The sequence below is a fragment of the Chinchilla lanigera genome, unplaced genomic scaffold (assembly GCF_000276665.1).
Source record: "Chinchilla lanigera isolate Chin_1 unplaced genomic scaffold, ChiLan1.0 scaffold00047, whole genome shotgun sequence".
Taxonomy (NCBI): Eukaryota; Metazoa; Chordata; class Mammalia; order Rodentia; family Chinchillidae; genus Chinchilla; species Chinchilla lanigera.
In genome coordinates, this window is record NW_004955448.1 from 2,362,469 (window position 1) to 2,384,103 (window position 21,635).

General features: G+C 39.7%; 2 protein-coding genes across 2 annotated transcripts in view; one reads left to right on the forward strand and one right to left on the reverse strand.

Moving 5' to 3' along the window:
- Positions 1-5,165, reverse strand: part of P2ry14 (purinergic receptor P2Y, G-protein coupled, 14) — a 16,788-nt gene extending 11,623 nt beyond the window's left edge. The window contains exons 1-2 of the mRNA XM_013518618.1: positions 4,450-5,165; positions 3,797-3,894 (exon numbers count right to left, since the gene is read on the reverse strand). The gene's annotated coding sequence lies outside the window, so the exon portion shown is untranslated. The remainder of the gene's footprint in view (positions 1-3,796; positions 3,895-4,449) is intronic.
- Med12l (mediator complex subunit 12-like) overlaps positions 1-21,635 on the forward strand; it is a 306,200-nt gene that overhangs the window by 138,126 nt on the left and 146,439 nt on the right. The window lies entirely within an intron of this gene.

Here is a 21,635-nt window from a genome sequence, read left to right on the forward strand (position 1 = left end):
TCCGGTACCGGGAACCGAACTCACGACCTTGCGCTTGCCAGGCAGGCGCTTTTGCCGCTGAGCTAAACCCCCAGCCCCTGTTCATTCCTTTCTAAAAAGGGTCCCTGGTATGTGTCATCTTCTAGACCTTTAAAAAAATTTGCCACACAGCTTATAAAGTTGATCACTGTGGAAAATGACTTGGAGATGCTTGATGTGGATGCACGGTAGCAAGCCCTGTAACGTTTAGATGCATGTCCTAGCAAACTGGCTGACGCACATCGGGGAGTATGTACAAGAATGGTCGCTGAAGTGCTCTTTGTAATACCAGAAATGATTATTAGTAGGATGAATGAAAAAATCAGTACTTCTCCAGTGAAATTGTTTTGCAGCAATGAAAATGAATGAATTACAGCTGTAAGCTTTTAATCCTTAAGCAGTGCTGACAAGATAGAAGTAACCCATTTTATAGTTGAAGAAACCAATTAGAGCATTTCAGTAAATTGTCCAAGGCATCAAACCTCCTGTGTGGTAGAACCCAGAGTTGAGCTCAGGTCCTTTCTATTTTAAAGCCTTAAATATTGTGTTCTTTTAAAAAATACTTGTCTCTCCTGCCTTGTCTATTGTACTACATGGTGGAGAGCTTCATATTCTCACCTGACCTAGCAAGTGACTCATAGTAGGTGTTGTATAAACTTTTGGTGAATGACCTAAATCACTTTACACGAAGCAGAGGAGGAGGACATACGGTTGAACAAGTTCCCCAAGCAGGTAACTAGGGTAGCTGTGGTTCTCAGACCTTCCAAGCCCTTGGTCTCCGTGTCATCTAGCGTGTGTGTTCTTACCCTCCAGTAGGTGACTGGCATAAGCTCAGCGGAGGTAATGTTGGTGTAACTATCACTGACTTCCTGAGTCCTCAGCCATAGCAGCTCTTCTGGTGGACAAGATAAGCCTCTGCCCGCTACTTATGAGTTTGTCTAAGCTGTCGCAGTAGAACTGCCAGCAGGTTCTTCTATCTCTTGAATGTTACTGGCATGGCAGCTTGTGGAAGAAGTGCAGGTGTGTTTGTGTATATGGGATGGAGGGTGTGTAAAAGGGCAGCAGTAGACACTTGGTGTTTTAGGCAAACAAATCTTTGTTGTAGATATAGACTATTGAGCTACTTACATATTTTTGGTCTAGTGAACAGAAGTTAAAAATAAAGGCCTAACATCCTGGCTCTCTGCTTTGCTTGATCCTTTCTGTCATCCAGTGCTTGGCAGAACTCTGACCAGATGAATGTTTTTCCTCTTTCTCAATAAATTGTGAACAGTTCCTGGTAGTAGACGCTAGCTCTCTTTCCTAGGTCACTTGCAGAACATGTACACTAAAGACACCTTACTGTATTTTTTTTTTAATTGTTTTTATAAAATGTTATTTGTTAATGTATGGTGCCCTTTTAAAATGTACTAAATATTTTATAACTTTCATGATTTTAACTTATAATAAATATGGATAGATATACACAAACAAAAGCTCAGAGTGAAAGGGATCTTGAAGTAAAAAAATTCTTGACTAAGATGTATCTAACCATTTTTCTAATAAAAGATTTAGTCCAGCATTTTAACTTCTATGGATCTGCTTTCACTTTAGTTTCCCTCTTGTCTTTTTGTAAAGTTGGTTGTTTAGTAATACACTGACCCACCAAACGTGCACCAAGCGTGTGTGTGTTTGTGTGTGTGTAAAAGCCACCTGTGGGACTTACAGGCCTGACCCTGAACTCCAGACTCCCTACCTATCGGGTTTTCTGAACTGGCCAGGAAGAAGTGGCATAATTATTTAAGAGTGTAGGTCATGTAAGGTAATAAGCACTTAGTAGGCATGTGGTGATAGATGCTCACTACCCATGTACTTGCATGACATGTACTTGCATTACAGTTTACTGTGGAAGAGACAGCTAGTAAAATAGAAGTATTATCTCCCTTATCTTTATGATTTCTTTTTGGGCTTCAGTCACATATTGCAACCCGAGCAATTTCCTGTGTGTTTGGCTCTCTGCAGTACTACTTCTAACTTAGTTATTAGCAGGGATGAAAAATGAGGAGGGGATTCCATTTTCATTGAATGGCTGTTATGTGCCAGGCATTTGCCTCCCTTTAATAGGTGATGGGATAGAAGGGAAAAGAAAAGAGGTTTACAACAGTAACAGCAACAAAAAAGCAGAATGAAAAGATGTAACTCAAGGTTACTGCCACTTCAGATTTAGTTGTTTTTCTCCCAATCACATCTTTCCACTATGCTATATTGGCTTAGTAAAAATCCGAGTCCCAATAATATTTACTATTTTATACAGTGCAGTTATTACCTTTGTTATGTAAACAGCTAGTCCAAAGACCAGGCCCTGGTGCTCTCTTGCATCTCTAACTTGTATATATATGCATAAAGCACAACTTTTGTTGGACGCAGTTACCTTACTTCACTATCTAGGAGGGGAAAGTGAAATGATAGTGGGTTTGAAGTCCAACCGCTTTTGTCTTCAAGTCCCATCTTTGAGCTTTATTGTGTACGTCATCTTGTTTGAGTTACTAAACCTCTGGACCCTGTTTTCCTCATTGTGAAGCAGAGAAGCAGTAAGAGAAAGCCTTCCCCATTGTTCGCCTGGCTGCCAAAAACATCAAGTGAGATGACAGAGGATTATACCATGGGAGTTCAGCACTTGGCATTTTAGATTAGAAGTATTGGCTGTCTTTATCACAGGAAGGTTATTGTCAGATATCATAAATTTTTTACCCCTTCCCCTTGACTTCCGGGTTTGCCTCTGAGACTGTGTCTCTGCTTTTTACACGTGATTTTAACTTAAGGGCAGGGATGGCATCCTGCCTTTCTTTTTTGCCAAGCTGAGTCATCAAATTGCTGATATTTGGCTATTTTTTCACTTTCCCAAATGGCACTTTCATGTGGTTAATGTTAACACATTTAAAACTTACTAGTAAAATTAGAGATGAATGAAAAGAAGAATAAATATTGTACCAATATGGACAGGAATGTGGAAAATACCAGAAAGCCAGTGAATTTAGATCTTGTTTTGTTTTCAAACATAATTTTACTCTAAGTTTTCTTGATTGCATGCATTGATTTCTAGCAGCTTGTAAGAGTTTTGTGTTGAAGCACGAAGGGCTTTGGAGCCCCTTCCCTATAATGGACAGGGCGGATGAGGAGAGTTGACTAAAGTGCAAAGACGGGCTGTGCCTGCCAGTCTAGTGTTTTCATTATATGTGATATAATATACACACACACACACACACACACACATAATATTTTTTATATCACTAGATGACTTAACAGGGTGCATTTTGAGGGTAAATATTGAGAATCAAAATTAAAAATACTGAGTTTAGTGGTGGTAATATTTTTTTAGGGTGTAGGCGTGCTGTGGTTAATATGTTATTCTCTAAATCACTACCTAGTTTCTTCAGAAAATAGGGCTTTTTAAAAAGTGTATTTTTGGGGTGCTATAAAATGAAAGTGTGGATGCTAAGCATGATTTACATTTTAAAAATTCGCAGTCTCATTTTTATGGAATTTACTGTGCAATTTCTATAAAAACAGCAGAATAAGATTTACAAATTACATATACTATTTGTCCTTGCCACCCACAAAATAAAACTGAAATCACTATGGATGCTTGATATTTACAGGTTTGTTAAATTTCAGAGGAAGAAATCAAAAGTTAATCAAGGAAATGAAAATTGAAACATGACATTATTAAAAAATAAACAACAACCATGATACCTACTTAATTCCTGTTTCTTTTCTTTGAAAATAAATTGTGACTCACCATTTTAGTTCACACCAAGTAGGCCAGGCTTTTAGTGATGTAGAGAAAATGTTCCCAAGTTTCTTGCTGGGGGTTTAGCTCAGTGGCGTAGTGCCTGCCTGGCAAACGCGAGGTTGTGAGTTCAATTCCCAGTATAAAAAAAAAGTTTCTTGCATGAAGCATTTAATTGGTTTCAGTTTTTGTGGGATGTGGCCGTTCATGCTCTTAAACCAAATGTTATGCTTTTTGTTTTCTTTCTTGAGCATTTTAGTTCTTTATTGAACTGCCGTTGCCCTGAGGATTACATCATAACCAGCTATGTCGGTCTGCTTTACTGTATCAGATAACTTATTTTTAATTCCTTATCCACAGATACAGAACACTGTCCTGTAGTAGACATAACTTTTTTAAAAATAAGAATTTCATAATGCTCAAGGTATGAGTCCCATGTAAGCTAGTCATGCTTCATTAAGTTATAGAATATTTGCAGAGAAAATGTAACTAGATTTAGTTTATTGTTTGAACTTGGAAAAATCCAGCCTCACATATAAATCTGTCATTCCATCCATTAAATGAAAAGAATTAGGAGGTTAAGAGCATAAAAAGCCATTTTACATTGAAATTACAAATATTCTTTTAAGATATTCTGTATTGGATGGAATTTTCCTACTTACCGATTTTTCCAGTCTCCTATGGTCTCTGTAGGCAAGATTGGATCAGCAAGTGAGTGTAACATCTGACTGATGTTGAGGGAAATGTACTTTGCTTTCTGCCTGAACTGCTCTTGTTGAGCAATGGGAAATGCTGCATTAGCTCTCAAACCAAAACATTTAAAGTGCTCTCTGAAATGCTGACGACTTGCCAAAGGTTTCAACATCAAGTAGTACAGACGTCCAGTACTCCTTCAAGCCTACCTCTAATATGTGTTTGTATCATTTGAATCTGATTTGGATTTGCTTAGGGTTACAGATTATCAAGGCTTGCCCAGCGGTAAGCAGTATGAAAACAGGTATGGAGAGCAAGCAAGAGAGATTAAGCAAGTGCAGCTCTAGCCAGCGGGAGGATAGATCTTTCCCATGCCTAGTTCTGACCTTTTCCTGTGAAGCTGTTATAATAATAACTTCTGTGTTCTTTTGGGAAGTATTTGCAAGTTGTAATTCACATGGCTTCAACTCCTTCAAACTTGTTGGAAAACTGCAAATACTTGATTGTAAAACATAACTGCAAATTTCTCACTTTGATAACCAGGGGAGAAAGCAGGAGGGCTGTACCTGTGAGTGCTCACCTGAGTCTTGATCAGTACAAAGCAAGAAAACTCAAATGAGGAGAGATTGTCGTAGGACCCCAAGACTTTCTCTTTTGAGATACGGCAGGGTACTTCTTTCTGTAGCCCTTTCTGTCCTTGGGTGCATTTGATGCTTGGCCTCTTCCCAACTTTGAATTGCTGTATTGGGGCCTCTCACTTTTCTTCAGGTTATCATTTCAGTTGAAATCTAGTTTTAGAAAACCTTGTTTCTGTCCTGAGTTACTGCTTTTCCTTAATCTGAATATTAATTATTTTAACAAGTTGTTCCGGGAGTTCATTACTCCTAAATTGCACTCTGGAGTGACAGTGATAATACATCTCGTTTGTCGGGGAGGAGAGAGAGTTTGCTAGACTTTGTCTAGCTGGATAGTTAGACTGTCCGGTAGCAGCCTAAGCTGTTGTGAGTAATGCTGCTGGGATGTGGGTATAAAAGTACCTGTTCAAGATTCTGCTCTCAAGTCTTTTCGTCAGAGTAGTCCCCCCTTTTCGGTGGTTTTCTTCTCTGTGGTTTCAGTTACCCAGGGCCAGTCATAGTTTGAAAATATTATATGGAAAATTCCAGAAATAAGCCATTCATAAGTTTTTAAACCACTCGCCATTCAGAGTGGCATGGGGAGTTACCTGAAAAATTTAAAAAAGGCTTTTTGTCACAGACTTAATCTTTTAAAATGTATAATCGCATCACTGTTTAATGAATTTGACAGCTTGCAGCCAAATGACTGAAGTGATGCAGGAGGAGGACAGTGACTTCCACTTTTTCTGTAAATTGCTCTTTAGATATTCCTGCTGATGTACGAGACATACTGAGACTTCAGTGTTGATTGTAACTTCTGGTGACAGCGGTATCTAGGTGCTCGTCGTTAACTGGTTCGGGGAGGTGAGACAAACTCTGAAAAATGACTAGTGCCAAACAGATTGATTTGGCTTTGGAAGGGTAGCAGGTTTGATGGCAGTCAACACTGGTGATTGCCACCAAATCAGCACTCAGCTTGCATGCCAAGCCCGGGGACACAGTTTTTGTGTAACAATGCATCGAGTACCAAATTTGGTAAGTTTCAAAGCAGTCAAGTACCAAGATATGACTGTAGTTCAAAGGAAAGATTTTAGATAATGAGTGTCTGGTGAAATGTAGAATGAGCCCACAGAATTAAAATATCACTCAGCCACCAATAATGGCTCTCCGTTGCTTGGTGGAGGCATTTATGTTGCCCACTGCAGCCACTTGAGTGTGAGTGAGGTCCTTTTCTGTGTCCCGTCAGTCTTTCCTCATGACCCTCAGGCTGTCGGCTGGAGCAGGCCCTGGTGTGACACCTTTGCCCATCTTTGACTAGGGTTTTGTCCAGGACATATGAAGCAAAACAATGACAACAAACTTGTCTCCTTCCATGGAGAGGCAAATTCAGGTTAGATCAGTGCGATAGTCTGCTCCATCGGGTTAAATTGGATATAAGACACAGTTCTGCCTCGTTAGAGTTGGAGGACTTGGGGCTAGTTACATAATCTACTTCTCCTCTTTCGTAGCCCTGCCTAGCTCTTTAAGTTGTTGGAAAACTTCCAAGAAGTAGTGTGCATTTTTTACTGTGGTGCCCAGCTGAAGTAGGTGCTCCTGTAATGGTAGAGGCTCTCAACAATATGATTACTGGGACAGTTTTCTTGAAGGTCCGTTATTGTTAGTAGGCAATACACGTGATCCTGAAGCACCTCTCATTACCAGAAAGCACACCAGTCTGTTGCCCTCCAGGAAAATCAGAAGTTTTTATGCTAGTGGCATTATTTACAGTGACTCAAAGAATCTTTTCCTAGGGTCTGGGGGATGCTTAGTAGTGAAGATAACAAACATCAGAATGAGGAAGACAAAAGCTGCACGAGCAGAGCACTTTTTAGTGATTTGTTGGTTCAGCTGATGTTTTCTGATCTATTCTAATTCCCCCTCCCCGTCAGTGGGGAATTACACAGGTTTTTTTTTTTTTTTTTTTTTTAAATTGGCCATAAGTGAAAATAATGTTTGAATTTGCTAAATAGTCTCTTGCCATTTGCCAAATCAGACATCAGCCATTGAATGGACGTATGAAATATGTGTAGTTTTTCAGGAGTTAGAATGTATTGGAGACACATAGATGGAAAAATAAAGAAACAAAAAACTGCTTCTCAAACAAAATAATACCTTTTAACAGGAAAAGATGGTAGACGTTTTCCGTCTGTTTTCTCAGAAGCATTTGGAACAGTTTCTAAGACACCTTGCTTGGAAGGTATCTGTGTGTAGCTTCTTATTGTGTAGCACTTCTGCTTCAACTTCACATAAACGCACACTTTGTGACAGTTGGCCTGTTGGAATTAACTTAAATATTTACAGGTTCTTGCCAGTGCGTATTAATCTTTGAGACAGTTGAAACATTTGTTGGCCTGCTGTTCTGGAGACCTAAGAGGGTTTATGTTCGCTTAGACAAGAGCATGATCTCCAGAATAGACTGCATTAGTTAGAAATCTGGCTCAGTCATATACTGGCTGTGTGTTTTTGGCATATTACTTAACCTTTCTGTGCCTCAGGAGTCTTACCTCTGGGACAGTCCATGCAAGAATGAGGATAATAGCTTGTTGTGAGGGTGAGGAGTATGGTAAGGGCCCGGCACATAGAAGAGCAAAGTAAATATTGCCTGTCATGGGTATTATTTCTCATATGGAGAATTGGGGAAAAAAGCCCCAACAGACTTGAAGACTTACATTGTCTAGGTTTTCTTGCCATTTCTAGAAGGTAGTGAATAATTAGAGAAAACATGGTTATGAAATGGAGCTTGGGCTTTACGGGCCTGCATTTTATAATAGTTTCCTCAGACCTATGTTAGACTGTCTTCTGTGCAAGTGTCTTCTGGGCCATTTGGCCTCGATGAGATTCACAAAGATTTTATATTTTAGGTTTCTTACATCTTTCCCCTGTTGTAGCACTGGATTGCTTAATTAATATTTGCTCCCACCTTTCTTCTTCCACATTCTTTTAGGCATTTTATGTATAGACAACAGGGAAATCGATTTGTTTAGGCATGAACTTCAGTTTTCCTGGCATGAAGCTCTATTTACGTTGGTTCTTCCTACTTAGTGAAGATGCAGACGCAGTATCCACACCACTCCGATCTGTGGGTCCTTGCGGGGCCCTGAGGCCTTTACAGGCAAACATCCCAGACTCATTTTTATTCAGAGGCACAGAACTATCTATGAGATGGATCAGAAAGATCCAAAAGCAACACGACACTACTGCAATGGATACACCGTTCATGGCACAAAGAATAGCTAATTAATATTAGTGCCATTTTCACTGATTTTTCCAAATGAAAGTAGTAACGCAGTTGAATTCTGCTTCTCCTCCCCTTTTTGTTGACATTTGTTAGAAACAGACTCTTAACATGTTGATCGCTGCACCATCCCCTGGGTGTGCTATGGTGGCATTATTGTATCGAGGCTGTGCAAAGAGTGTCTCAACACTTTGCAGCAGTGGTTAGGTTTGGATGCTTTGGGAAAAGGATGGACAGAGTGAGTGAAAAGTAAGAATGATACTGAAGTATCTGTTTTTTACTTACATGCTCAGTAGCTCAGTTGCTTTCCTTAGTTTTTTTTTTTTTTCTTTTTCTTTTTTTTCTGAGACAGGGTCTTGCTATGTATTCCAGACTGGCTTTGAACTCACTGCTTAGCCCAGGCTGGTCTCCTGCCTTGTCCTCATGAGAGCTGGGATGACAGGGGTGTGCCACCATACCCAGCCCTCATTTTTAATGAGTGAATTAGATTAAAAAAATTATCTGCAGTTCTTTCTTTGTAAATTTTACACATACACACTTCTTGTAGTATCCTTCAAAAGTATGTATTTAGACACTCTGGTTCTAAGGATGTGTTATAAAATTTTACAAGTGTGTTTGTATTTTGAGAAGTGAGCTTGTTTTTTCTTTGTTCTTCATCCCTCTCTCTTTAACTGAAGTTTTAAAGAGAACTCTTGAGGATAAAGTAGGTGCAAGTGTACCTTTAGTGAGGAAATGCATGCAGGGAGGATCGATGTTGTTGCCTCAGCTATATGCCAGTGATTCACTAAGGGTAAGGAATAGAATTTAAGATTATTTTGTTCTAAAAAACCATTTTTCTAGAATAAGCCAGTCCCACAAATCACAGCTATGGGTAGGTTATTTTTACTAATTCAAAGACAGTGAATGGAGATTTAGAAGTAGATGTGATGATAATAGATAAATAGGATACTGTTACAGATTGGTTCTACTGGAATATGAAAAACTGCAGTGAACTAGCCACCTAATTAAAGCTACATTTTATTTCTGGCTTTGGAAGCCTTTGCTAACATTTCTCCTCTGCGCTTTGTTGAGTGACTAAGAGGTAGAAATTTTCCTCTGTACTGCATTTTCCTCAGTCCTTTTCCTGCAGTGTGAGATAATTCTTTGGTCAGATATCTTGGTAGGCTGGAGTAAGAAAACCCTCAGTGATTCAGGATTGTTTAGTAACTGCACTGAGTGTTATACTTTAGCACCTATCCTGTATCTTTGTTTTGTGACTTAATTGCAATATGTGATTTATTCATGTTCTCCAGGGATTTCTGAGACAGGCCAGGAATCAGAGAGACAGACAGAGAGACAGAGAGAGACAAGAGGCAGAGAGAGAGAGAGCGCTAGCTGGTGGGTTATCTCTTGTGTCTCTCTTGCACGTACACATGTGGGCTGGTGAGCCAGGCAGTTAATGTAGCCAGTGATTAGTTAATGAAGCCACGGAATTTTTTTTTTTTTGAATTATAGTGCTTCAATGTTAACTTTTTTGTGTGATGATGATGTTTACCTAAATGATGCCTGTGTGTGTGTGTGTCTTACACATATGTACATTGTATGTATTTATTATTGACCTAATTAGAGACTGCTGTAGAGATAGAGGGCTTACAAACTCCTGGGTTATTAATCTGTTACTCATTAAAATCATGGTAGAGGGGCTGGGGATTTAGCTCAGCGGCAAAAGCGCCTGCCTGGCAAGCGCAAGGTCGTGAGTTCGGTTCCTGGTACCGGAGAAAAACCAAAAAACAAAACAAAACAAAACAAAAAAAAAATAAAATCATGGTAGTCTGAGACAGGCAGGGACTTAAAAGTAAATTTTGCTGAAAGCTGCTTGGGCTTACACATAATGATAGGTAACAAGGGGAGAACAAAGCTTGACCTCTGTTCGTTTTGTAAAACTCTAGGTCACATCCTTCTCAGCTGTGCAGATAGGCATGTTAGTCGTTTGGGGATTTTTGTCTAAGTGTTGGGAAGCAAGGTTTATTAGCCCCAAATGTACTAGTATATTTCATTGCCCTTCGAGACTGAGCACACCAGTACTCAGAAGTCCCCACGCACTAACCCTGTGGCTCCCTTGCACTGCAGAAGCAGGGTCTGTGACTGACCACGCCCTGAGTCATGAAGACTCATCCTATGGGGACTAAATTTTCTCTCCAGTCATGAGGTTTCCTGTCGACCTTTACTTTCCGTTCAAAGATTTTGTCTGTAGCTTCATACTATTGCTTTAGTTTTAATTTCCATTATCAGTGAAGCAAGGATCCACACTAACCAATGACATCAGTATTAAGCAAAAGACATTTATTTACCAGAATAATAAAAAAAATTCAGTAAGTGGCACACTCAGTGTAAACTTGAAGAAAAAGAGACATTTCTTTATACAGGGGCTGAAAGGTTCTCCTGAGACCATGTCCTGCAGGTTTTCACTCTGAGTTGTTTGCTTCATTCTCCAGCCGTTGGGGTGTCACCGCTGGGCTCTGAGAACGGTATTCTCTGAGAGGAACCCTGGGTACAGTCCCCGGCTTTCTTTTAGAAGTAGACAGTCCTTCTAAACCCTGTTGTGCTTTATACCTTTAGGACTGGAGCAGAAACTTTCTGATCTGAGGTTCGTCCAGGAAATACTTTCAAAGATTCTTTCACCAAAGGCTTAACTGAAACAGATTTGGCTGGGATGAGTTTACAGTTTATTATTCAAGCTAGGACTCTTTCACAAGTGATTAAAATCACCCTGGCACAGCAGGGAGAACAGTGGGTTTCTTTAGGGCAAACCAGGGTATATGTTCACTACAGCGCTGGAAGACTCTGGAGAGTCAGCTTAGAATTTTTGAACACTCAAAGTCTTTTGATAGCCGAGGGATTTACTGATGCCTTAAAGTGTGCCTTGAGTCAGGTAGGTTTTACCTTGTCTGTCTGTGTAGGTAATGTTTACTGCCGTGGTATAGGATTGGGATATACTATGAGACCATTTATTGGACATCTATGATGTATAAATATTCTGTATTTATTTTTATGAAAATTCTTTCATCTGTCATGAGTTATAGCTCTTATCCTAATGCATTCTTCTACTGGTTTATTTAATTCTTATTCACTGACTCTGTCTATCCCTTCTGTTATCCCTATATTTCTAAAAATTTTGTAACCAGATTTATTTTTTATGTGATAAATATTTTTGTTATATGATATATGGTGGGATTTGTAAGCCTGGTGAAAGGGGGAGTCACTTTCCGTTTTTTTGGTCAAGCACAGAATTCAGCTCACTGCCGGGATGGAGTGGTCCTCAGCTGTATTGATGAATGGGACTGGGGAGATTATGGTAGGGGTGACAGAGCATTGGTGGGAAGGGGGAAAGGGGCTTCCCTGTCATCTTATGTAGCCCAGTGAAATGGTTTGCATGGGGCCCTCCCTTTCAAGAGTTGATATAACCAGCTAACTTAAGATATGTTGGCCTTTCTTAACCTAGATCTACTAATATCTTTTTAAAACCAGTTTTTTAATGACTTTCTATAAGCACAGCTCACTATGGATCAGCTTAGTTCTTTGATGACCCCTGTTCCTAGATGTATAGGCTTTAGGGTTTAGTTTTAAAAAGGTAATAATCCCCCCGTTCTTATAAATAACTGTAATGACTTTTCCTTCTTCAAAACGCTGCTCCTGTTTTAACTACACTATTATTAACTAAACTAACTTACTCAAAGCTAAGATCTCTATAACTAAGCCAACATTCCCTTTTATACTGAGGGTATCTTGTCCCTCATGCTGGCTTTCCAGGTTCCATCTCAGTCATGGGTGTGTCTAGTCCCTTTGATTCTGTGTTCAGGGCATGATGATGCTTATGTGTCCAATAACATGAGCTTTGATTCTTTTGGGAGAATCATCCTGACCTTTAGAACCATGTTTTATGCATTTAATTTGGAACAGTCTGGGATTGGAATGTTGCAGCTTCATTATGTTCTTTCTCTGACCTTAGCCCAAAGGCTGAGAGGTGATTGGTGCTGTAAGGGAGGTGTTTTATGTGTAGGAACGATGGAGAAACAAACCAAAGACAGTGATGGGCCAGGTGGTAGTGAGGTGAAGTGCAGGGTGGCGCCTCTTTTACATTCTCATCAGAACTAGTTTCCAATCTAATTGGATGTAAGAATTTCACAAATGTCTGACAAATTGAATTATACTGATAGATGCAGGCTACTTTGAATTTTGAACAGTAGGAGTCATAGTGAGGAGAACTGCTTGAGAAAGCGGCGAGAAAAATATAAACATTCATTTTATATAATAGTGAGAAATTCATGCACCCTGAATTAAGTACCCTGATCCAAGCTAAGCATTTTACTTTTCAGAACATATCATACTAAAATTACCAGACTCGAAGTCAAATGAGTGATTGTTCTCTTTTGTGAACTTGTTATTCATCTCCAGTAGCTGGAGTAGCACTGAACTGTAGTTTCTCTCTCCTCCGCCCCTGTGTTTTGTTCAAGGAGTGTGCATGCCGCAGTAGCTCCAGACGTGCTGCTAGGCCCCGTGCTGAAGAGAAGCACAGACCTGGCAGCGACCCTCGCACTTGGCTGGCAGCAGCAGGCACCTGCCTGCCCAGCCATAGCCCTGACATAGTGAGCCGTTTGGGGGTCCCCATCCAGACAGTGTGAAGGGAATTTAATGAATCCTACTTTAAATTTTGTTTCCTTTAATTTACTAAGGAATGCATTGGCAATGTGGAAAAATTTGATACATTGAGAGATAAAGTAATTGTCGTTTGGTGACTTTGACACTAGGAGTTTGTCCTTCCTAGTTATGCACTGGGAAAATGACATTAATAATAATAACACTGAAGTGGTAATAGTATGTAATAACACCCAAGATGTAATAGAGTAGTATGTAATACTCTAAATACCATATTTCCAGGTGTTGTTCTAAATTCTTGATGAAATTGTTAAAGTCTGTTACCCAGCATAGGAGGTAGGGGCTGTTATTGTCTCCCTAGTTGAGTAATGAGGTTGGAGCGCAGTGAAGCTAAGTTTCTTGCCTGAGGTCACACAACTGGTAAAGATTTGACTTGAGGCAGGGTTGGACCATAGTTTTCTCTCCCTTAATCATGTGCCCTCTCTGTCCTCTGGCACACAAAGAAACCCCTGCAGTGGATGGCTGTTGGGTGGTGGCAGCAAGGACATTGGTCAGTGCGATGTGGGTGGTGAATGAGGACTAAGACATTTTTGCCTGGGTGAAGTAGATGCAGAGCAGGATCTGCTGAGGACAGTGTCAGACCTCTGCTTTTAGGACCTCCCGGTACCCTTTAGTGGTTTGGTTCATCCTCAGCCTCGCCTTCACTTGTCACCTGTCCCTTCACTATTAGCATTATGAAGCTGTTAAAAAAGAAAGCAAGCCTGCTGATTGGAGCTTCCCCAACTTGGCTGAAAATCATGGGCATCTGTTTTCACTTTAAACTGTTTATTACATTTCCTGTGCTGAACTTTTATAAACATCTCAGTCCAGAAGGAAATGTATAAATGTGGTGTTCACAATTTCTACCCTAGCAAGAACTGAAAAAAATTATCAGTCACTGAGCCTTTAAATAACATTTGTTTGAAAAGTTTCTTAGTACTTTGATCTTGAGTGTAATACCAAATTGGGTCATAGCAACTTTCCAACAATGTTACAAGCTTTGCATGTTTCATCGTTTATTTAATTTTCCTTTAAGCTATTTCCCAAAACACTAAGTGGAAATTTTAAGATTTTCTTCAATGATATTTGAAAGAATCCAAGAGCAAATTGATTTAATATGAGCAGTGAGTAAGGACATCTAAGGGATTAATGTAATGTAGAGGTTAAAAAAGAACACAGGCTGCAAGCTTGGAAATCCAGGATCAAACGCCACCTCCCTAATCGCCAGCTGTGTGACTGGGTGAGATACTTAACTCACTTCTTGAATGGTGGTAATTCTCAGTGTCCTGTAGGAGTGTGGTAGGAATTGCATGAGGTAATGCAAAGCAGAGTAGGTGTGAGTGCAACAATAAAGTGAAGCAAGCCTTCAGCAAATGTTAGCAGTTCTTCAATACAGAAAGACATAGCTGTAGACAGAGGTTGGACATCTCCTATTAATCTCCCCAACCCATGAACATTAGTGACTTTTCCATATCAGGTTTTAAAGCTCTGCCTTTTTCTTTTGAATGTCATTCAACTGAAGAAAGGATGCATGATATAACCATTTCCCTATTATTGAGCATTTGGCTTCTTTCAGTTTTCTTATTGTAAACATCTCTGTATTTGTACTTCCTTGCTCCCTCCCTCCCTCATTTCCCTCAGTACTTTGAAGTCTGTGTTTTGAGCTTGGTCTTCAGCATCGCTGGTGTAATTGATCTGCTTATTTTAAGTACTTGTTTGGTGGGGCATGAAGACGAATTTGTGCTCACTTAGCATAAAATTAAGTAATTATTGCATAAGCTTTCCTGTAATGTAAATTGAAGAACTGGATTGTTATCACAAGGCAGTAGGAATGTATTTTGTCAAATAAGGAAAACTGCCTAAGAGCTTTTATTAAAATGTCTTGTGGGGGCAGGGGATATAGCTCAGTGGCACAGCATCTGCCTGGCAAAGTGAGAGGTTGTGAGTTCAGTTCCCTTTACAAAAAAAAAAAAAGTCTTGTGGCCTGACTCAGAAATTCAAATGGAAGGTTGTTGGTTGATGACTGTATAAAGTGCAGTTCTCTGAGATAGCCATAGGCCATTATGGAGAACTTTCTCATTTACATTTGATAGGGTGTCTTAGCTCCAGAGTTGTTTTTCTTCAGATTGCAGTTTATGTATTAAACTCGCCTGAGTCATAGTCATTGCTGGGAGACAGGAGTCTCCTAACTCTGCCCCCTGCCCCTTCTCCTTCAGGCTGCGAGAGGGATCTCTAAGCGCACAGATTGGCTCTTACTACTCCATGTTGAAATCTGCCCAGTCTGTGGAGAGATGTCTCGTTCGCATTTAAAATAAAATCCAGATTTTAAACCTGACCAGCATGGTCTGATATGACCACCTGGCCCTGCCTAGTTCTCTTACTGCTGTCTGTTTCCTTTACCTCATCTTTCTGTTGATGCCACGTTGGCCGCCTTGCTTTTCTTCTTCCAAGATGTCTCCCATCTTGGAAACTTCCTGCCTGTCTGTCGTCCTCATTTTCCAAGTCTTCACCTTGTCTTTTGGTGTCGTAGTGGTCTCTCTGAGCAGCTCATCTACCAGCCAACACCTGTTATGTTCTGGCTCTGGCCTGCTAGAGTGTTCTTCAGTGCAAAACTACACATTATGCTGTTAGTTATGTACTCTGTGCCCTTCTCCAGAATCATAAGCCTCACACATCGGGCACGGTGCTCTGCACTCCTGGAGAAGCACCTGGCTCAGTGGAAGTTCTCAGTGAGCCTCCGCTGAACCTGTGAAGTGCAAAGGGAAGGAGACCTGCTTGTAGAATGTAATGTATCATGCTGTGTTTTGAGACTTTCATCTGAACACTGAATCACAGAAGTCAAGGGTAGATCTTTTCTTTAAAGTTAAAGAGATCATAAACCAAGTCTTTCATTTAATTTTTCCCGTCACAGACTTGGGATTTCTGAGAATTTTTTTTGGAAAGCAGAAGTTCCAAGTAGTGATTTCTCATCTTAGAGTGTCATTATCTTCTGCTCTTTTACTCTTGTATTCATATCTTAGATCGTGACAGCACTTTTGAGTGTCCATTCTTACCTTCTCAAATGCCCACTTATCGGTTCCTCCTCTCTGTACCTTCTCCCCCCTCAAATCAGTAGTAACAGTTCCACACTGTGTATACTGAGGGTTCCTTCTGCGGGAGCAGGAAGTTTACAGTGGGCTAATCCCAAGAACATCTCTCCAGGGGGCATTACTGGGGACAGATGGAATCACCGTCCCAGCTTCATCAGGAACCCTTTTCACCTGGCAAATCTTATATATGGGTGAAATTTTGTTTGAATAAAAGTTCCTCCTGACAAAACGTTGAAACATTTCTAAATTAGAAGAGTCTTAGCCCTTTCCAGGGAATCGTGGAAAGGCTTGGAACCTTGTCTCGTGGCCTTGAGAACTGAAGGAGTCAGGCAAAGGCGAAGTATTCTGTTCTCCGTGGGTCTGACTGGCTCTGATCCAGAGAGGCTTTGATGGTTGTCTGCATCTTGACCTGAGTTGCAGGAAGTCCTAAGCTACCTACCAGCTTAGGTTCTCCTTGGCAGTGTGCGCAGATGTCCTTAGCTTTGGTGCCATCTCATATCCCTTCTTTCAGTACCTCTTTTTTCCTTAGTGTTTCTCTTTGTAGTACAACATTTCTATGGAAACTTTGTGCTAATGAGTGTTTCTGGCACTGTGAGTTTGGAAGAGGCTCATCTGAGTTCTGCTAAATAATTACATTTCTGTTCACAGCCTCCATTTCTGGGCATTTAGAATCTTCTGTTACAATGAGAACCTGAGGACTGGAGATGTAGCTCTGTAGTGAAGCATATGCTTAGCATGCACAAGGCCCTGGGTTTGATTTCAAGACCCTCCTCCCCCAAATAGAGAACATGAGCGTATCAAAATCAAAATGTGAACAGATTTGTGAAACATCTGAGCCTTGTCACTGAGTGTCTCTTGAAATCCCAAGCCAAAGAAACCTTTAAGTTCATATTTATAGTAGCAGCCAGGTAGCAAGCAATTTGTTGTTGAGTGGATGAACTTAACATTAAACACAGGTTGCCTGGTCTGGGTTATAGCCCAGCGGCACAGTGCCTGCCTGGCAAGTGTGAGGTTGTGAATTTGATTTTCGATACCAAAAAACAACAAAAAACATAGGTCGTCTAGACTGTAGACATTGGAATTATATTTGCACTTACGCTTTTGTATAATAGCACTGTCCCTTCTTCTAGTTGCATTTCATATTAGCATTAGCTATATGAGACAGGTGGTGCTGTTATTTTATTGAATATTCTTTTCTAGCATCTTGAAGATCTTAACTAAATTGAGGTAATGAGTGCAAGTGGTATGAACCGGTCAGTAGAAAGCATATCTTGCCAAAAGATGGGATTGGGGTTGGCCCAGGGAGAAATAAGGCATGTGCACAGGGCAGTTGGCAGCCTGATGAGGAGAAGGATGAAGGTCGTAACAGAACAGTGGTGCTCCAGATGTTCTATGAAGGGCAAGCTCCTTTCGCCTAGGAGGAAAGCAGTATGTTCTGATCCCAGCATACCGTAGGATTCTGTAACTTTTTAAAAACCCTCCTTCACTTGAGGTCAGTCAGTCTCTCTTGGGGTGCTTTTAATGTAATTAAAAATGGATTTTATGGGAAGCTTAGATTTGCTTTGTAAATAGTGTTAGTGAATTAAGCTATGCTCTGAAGCACAAGAGAACTTTTCCTAATTTAATATTATCTCGGTAGCATTCTTCGGTGCATTTCTTGCTTGCTAGCATTTCTTACATTCTTTAAATAGAAAGTTTGTTGCTTGGAATATCCACTATAAACACTCCATGGAATATTTATGGTTTAAGATAACATTCCTTAATAGGATTTTTTCTTCCTTTATCTTTTTGGCCTTCAGTGTGGGGAGGGTTATATATTGCACATTTAGAAAAGCATAAAAATAATGGGGAGCTATTAATGAAGCGGTGGTAATTGAAATACTTGATGAGAAAAGCAGTTTAAGTGCACAGTTTAACCAAATTAAAGTGGCTAGTTACAAAACTTCCTTTTCTTTAAAAAAGAAACATTAGGTTTTTATCACATTTTCTCATCTTCTTAAATGCTAAAAGCAACTGTTGTTATCATTACGAAATGTTAGCTTGTGGAGCTGGGTCCCTCTTAAAAACAGAGAGTATGTGCAAGGTACTAATGACTACACGGGCCCTATTGAGTCACAGTTTTCCCACGCATCCTCCCAATTATGCTGCCAAAATTTAAGCTTGAAGATAAAGTAATGAGAAGTGAACCTTACTAAACAATCCTCACTGTCGCAAGCAAGCCATCAGAATAAGGCTTTTCAGAAGTCTTTTCATTTCTTTGTGTGTATGTTCTGTTATCCTAGTTAATTCATTAGTTTGTGTAACTTTTAAATCTTGTGTGTTCTTAATAAAATTTCAAATAAATAGTTTGACATATTCTGTTTTAGGAGGTGCCATGGATGATAATCTTTATTTGAATAGCAGGAACAATTTGCGTTATGCTTTGAGGTGACATGTTTTCAAAGAGAAATACTAGCTAAACATCTTCAGAAGTCATCTAAATCCTATAAAGTAACACTGGTGTTTTAGGCCACAGAGAATGTCTCCCGAGAGTAGTATTTTTAAACACTTACTACTCACTTTTAAGTTTTCATCAGAGCTGCTTTTAACAGAGCTGTGAGTCACTGTTTATGGAGCTTAATTCATTAAGAGGGTTCAGTCTGCACTAATGACGTGGTACTATTCAAAGAAGAAGAAAATATCACGAACAAGCAGTTCCTCTTTTTATGTTCTGGGATAAACCGTTACTTGTACCGAAATAGAACTTTGGGCTTTCTTTGCCTGGTCAAGGGCTCATTTTAGGGCAGGACCATAAAATAAATTCTAAATGGATGCTCCCAGATCGTTCCATTTGGTCCTAGCCCTGATTTTACTCCTAGCACTAGGTTTTCTATCCAGGATGTTACTGAGGCTGAGCATGGGCCCTTCAAGAAGCTTCAAGACACATTTGTTTTGATCTGTAAATGAAATAGAATAATTGATACCTTAATATGTTTCGGGTTGGAGTATAAAATAGTAAATCTACTTTGGAAAAGGTTGGTAGCTTCTGATCAAATTAAGCATATAGCTACTTTTTGACCCAGTAATTTTACTCCTAGATGTTCGCCCACTGGTAAATGAATCAGGAATGCTTATAAAGCGCTTGTTCTCTTCAGAGGATCATCACAAGTAATGTAAGGTGTATCTTATACCTAATGTAAACTAGAACCACAAAGCTGCTAGAGGAAAACAAAATATCTTCCCAGTCTTGAGTTGTAATGATTTATAGGCTACAAACTATATTAACCATAAAAGAAATTAGTTTAAACCTTATCAAAATCCAGAACTTCCATTTTCATTAGACATTATCAAAGACTGGGAGGAAATATTTATATTACATATCTGTTAGAGTTTTCAGATTATTTAAAGTGCTTTCATTACAAATTCAGAGAACAATAAAAAGATAGAATAGTTACATTAAAAAATAGCCAGAGGATGTTACCAGGTAATTCATAAAAAAGATGTTTGACCAAGAAGCACTTGAAAAGATCATCAGTATCATTAATCTACTGAAATGCAAATTAACTTACCAATGAAATAATAAGTCACATCCATTAGAATGATTTCTCACCTTCATCTCTCCTATAACCTCACAATTTGAAGAGGTGAAAAGGAAATACAGTAATTGATACCTTAATGTGCTTTGGTTGGCATATAAAATAGCAAGTCTACCTGGTAACTTCTCAAGTTAAACAGATAGCTACCTTTTAACCTAGTAATTTTTCTCCTAGATGTTCACCCAAGAAAAATGAAGGCATATATCTATAAAAAGCATGGGCTACAATATTCATAAAAAATTTATTCATAGTAGTTCAAAATTGGGAATGACCCATGCGCTCATTAGTGGGTTAAAATGGACAAAAAAAATTGTGATATATACAATATAATTGTATGCAGGGCCCAGCAGAGATGATTAGTGCTAATAATGTGGATAGGTCTGAATATATTATGTTGAGTGAAAGAAGTCAGACACAAAGGAATATGTGTGAATCCAGTTAAAAGCAGTTTGATTACTGGTAAGACTAAACTGTAGTGATAGAAATTAGGAATATGGATGATGTGACTAGGAAGGAGCACTGGAGAATTTTTGTGATGGAATTTTTATCTTAATTTGGGTAGCGATCACATGATGTCAGAGCACTGAATTGTGTATTTAAACGATTCTCCATTTAATTGTATGTAGTTTATACCCTAATGTAAATTAAGTGGGAACAAAATGACTTCACTGGCACTGTGCTATATTTGTGGCTTGTGAAGGAAGATCAGTACACACCTCTGATCAGTGGACCCATCTCGGAGGAAAGGCTTTGCCACAGTGTGTCTCAAGATTAGGCAGTAAGTGTACATCGTGTATTTTAGGGTAAAATAATGTATTTGAGGGAATAGTTACTCTTTGCTAAATGTGATTCCTATCTAAGCTGTGTTTCTGGTTAACTAATCTATGGTCTTGGTGAACTAGCCCAAGATCTTAGGAGTCAGCCTGCTCAGTAGCACCTGTTGCGAGGACAGCTGCTGGGTGTAAGCTTCTCACCGACTGAGTGTAACACAGCTGGTGTTAGTTTTTTTTTTAAATCTTAAACCCAATCCTTCCATTTCCCTTTTCACTTCTATAAAGCCATAAAGGTTGTGTTTGTAGGTGTATTTGCAGTGGGAAAGAGGCAGTGAAGTGATACGAAACATAGGTGAGCAGTTTCAGGGCGTGGGAGAGAGGCACCTTGGAATGCTGAGGCTCAGTTTCCTGGATATTTAACTGAACTAAGCGTCATTGTCTATATTTCGTTTTTGTCATCATTATATACAGGGTTGATCGGTTCCTAGCAGTGTTTGGTTAAGGGTTTGGGAGAAGCCAGTGAATGCTGGTTGGCTTCTAATAAGGGTTGAATTAATTAAGTTATAAAATGCCCAAAGATTGATCACATAGCTACTGATTAATAGCTATCGGTTCCCAGGGGAGAAAGAGCAATGATGTTAAGGTTTGTCTGTTTGCCTTATTAGAATATAAGCTCCAAAGGGTCAGGGCTCCTGTCTCATGAAAGGTGTCCCTGGCATCTAGAATCATGGCTGTCATATGATGAAGAATCAGTTTGTTGAATGAATTAAGGACTGAAATAGCTCTAGAGTGAGAAGGGGATTTTAACCATCTTTTCTTTAACAGGATGGATATTTTCCTTCCATCTTTTGAGTTCTCTTGCTAAGTTTAACCTCAGGGTTGGATTCCCTGGGAAGATCCCATCAGAAACAGGTGAGTCCTTTCCAGAGAGGTGTCTTTCCCATGACCAAAGAAAAGTTGGGCACATTTCAAGTCCACTTCATGTAACTCATTCCTAGAGTCCAGTGGCTCTGAGTGATAATACAAATGGGTGTGCTGTGGTCCTAGAAAAGTGAGGGTCAGATTCTTTTTCCAGGCAACTGCTCCCAAGTGTACGGTCCCCTTGGGCCATGGCTCAGAAGCTAGGCACTGATATTTGTCTACCTTTTTTGATACC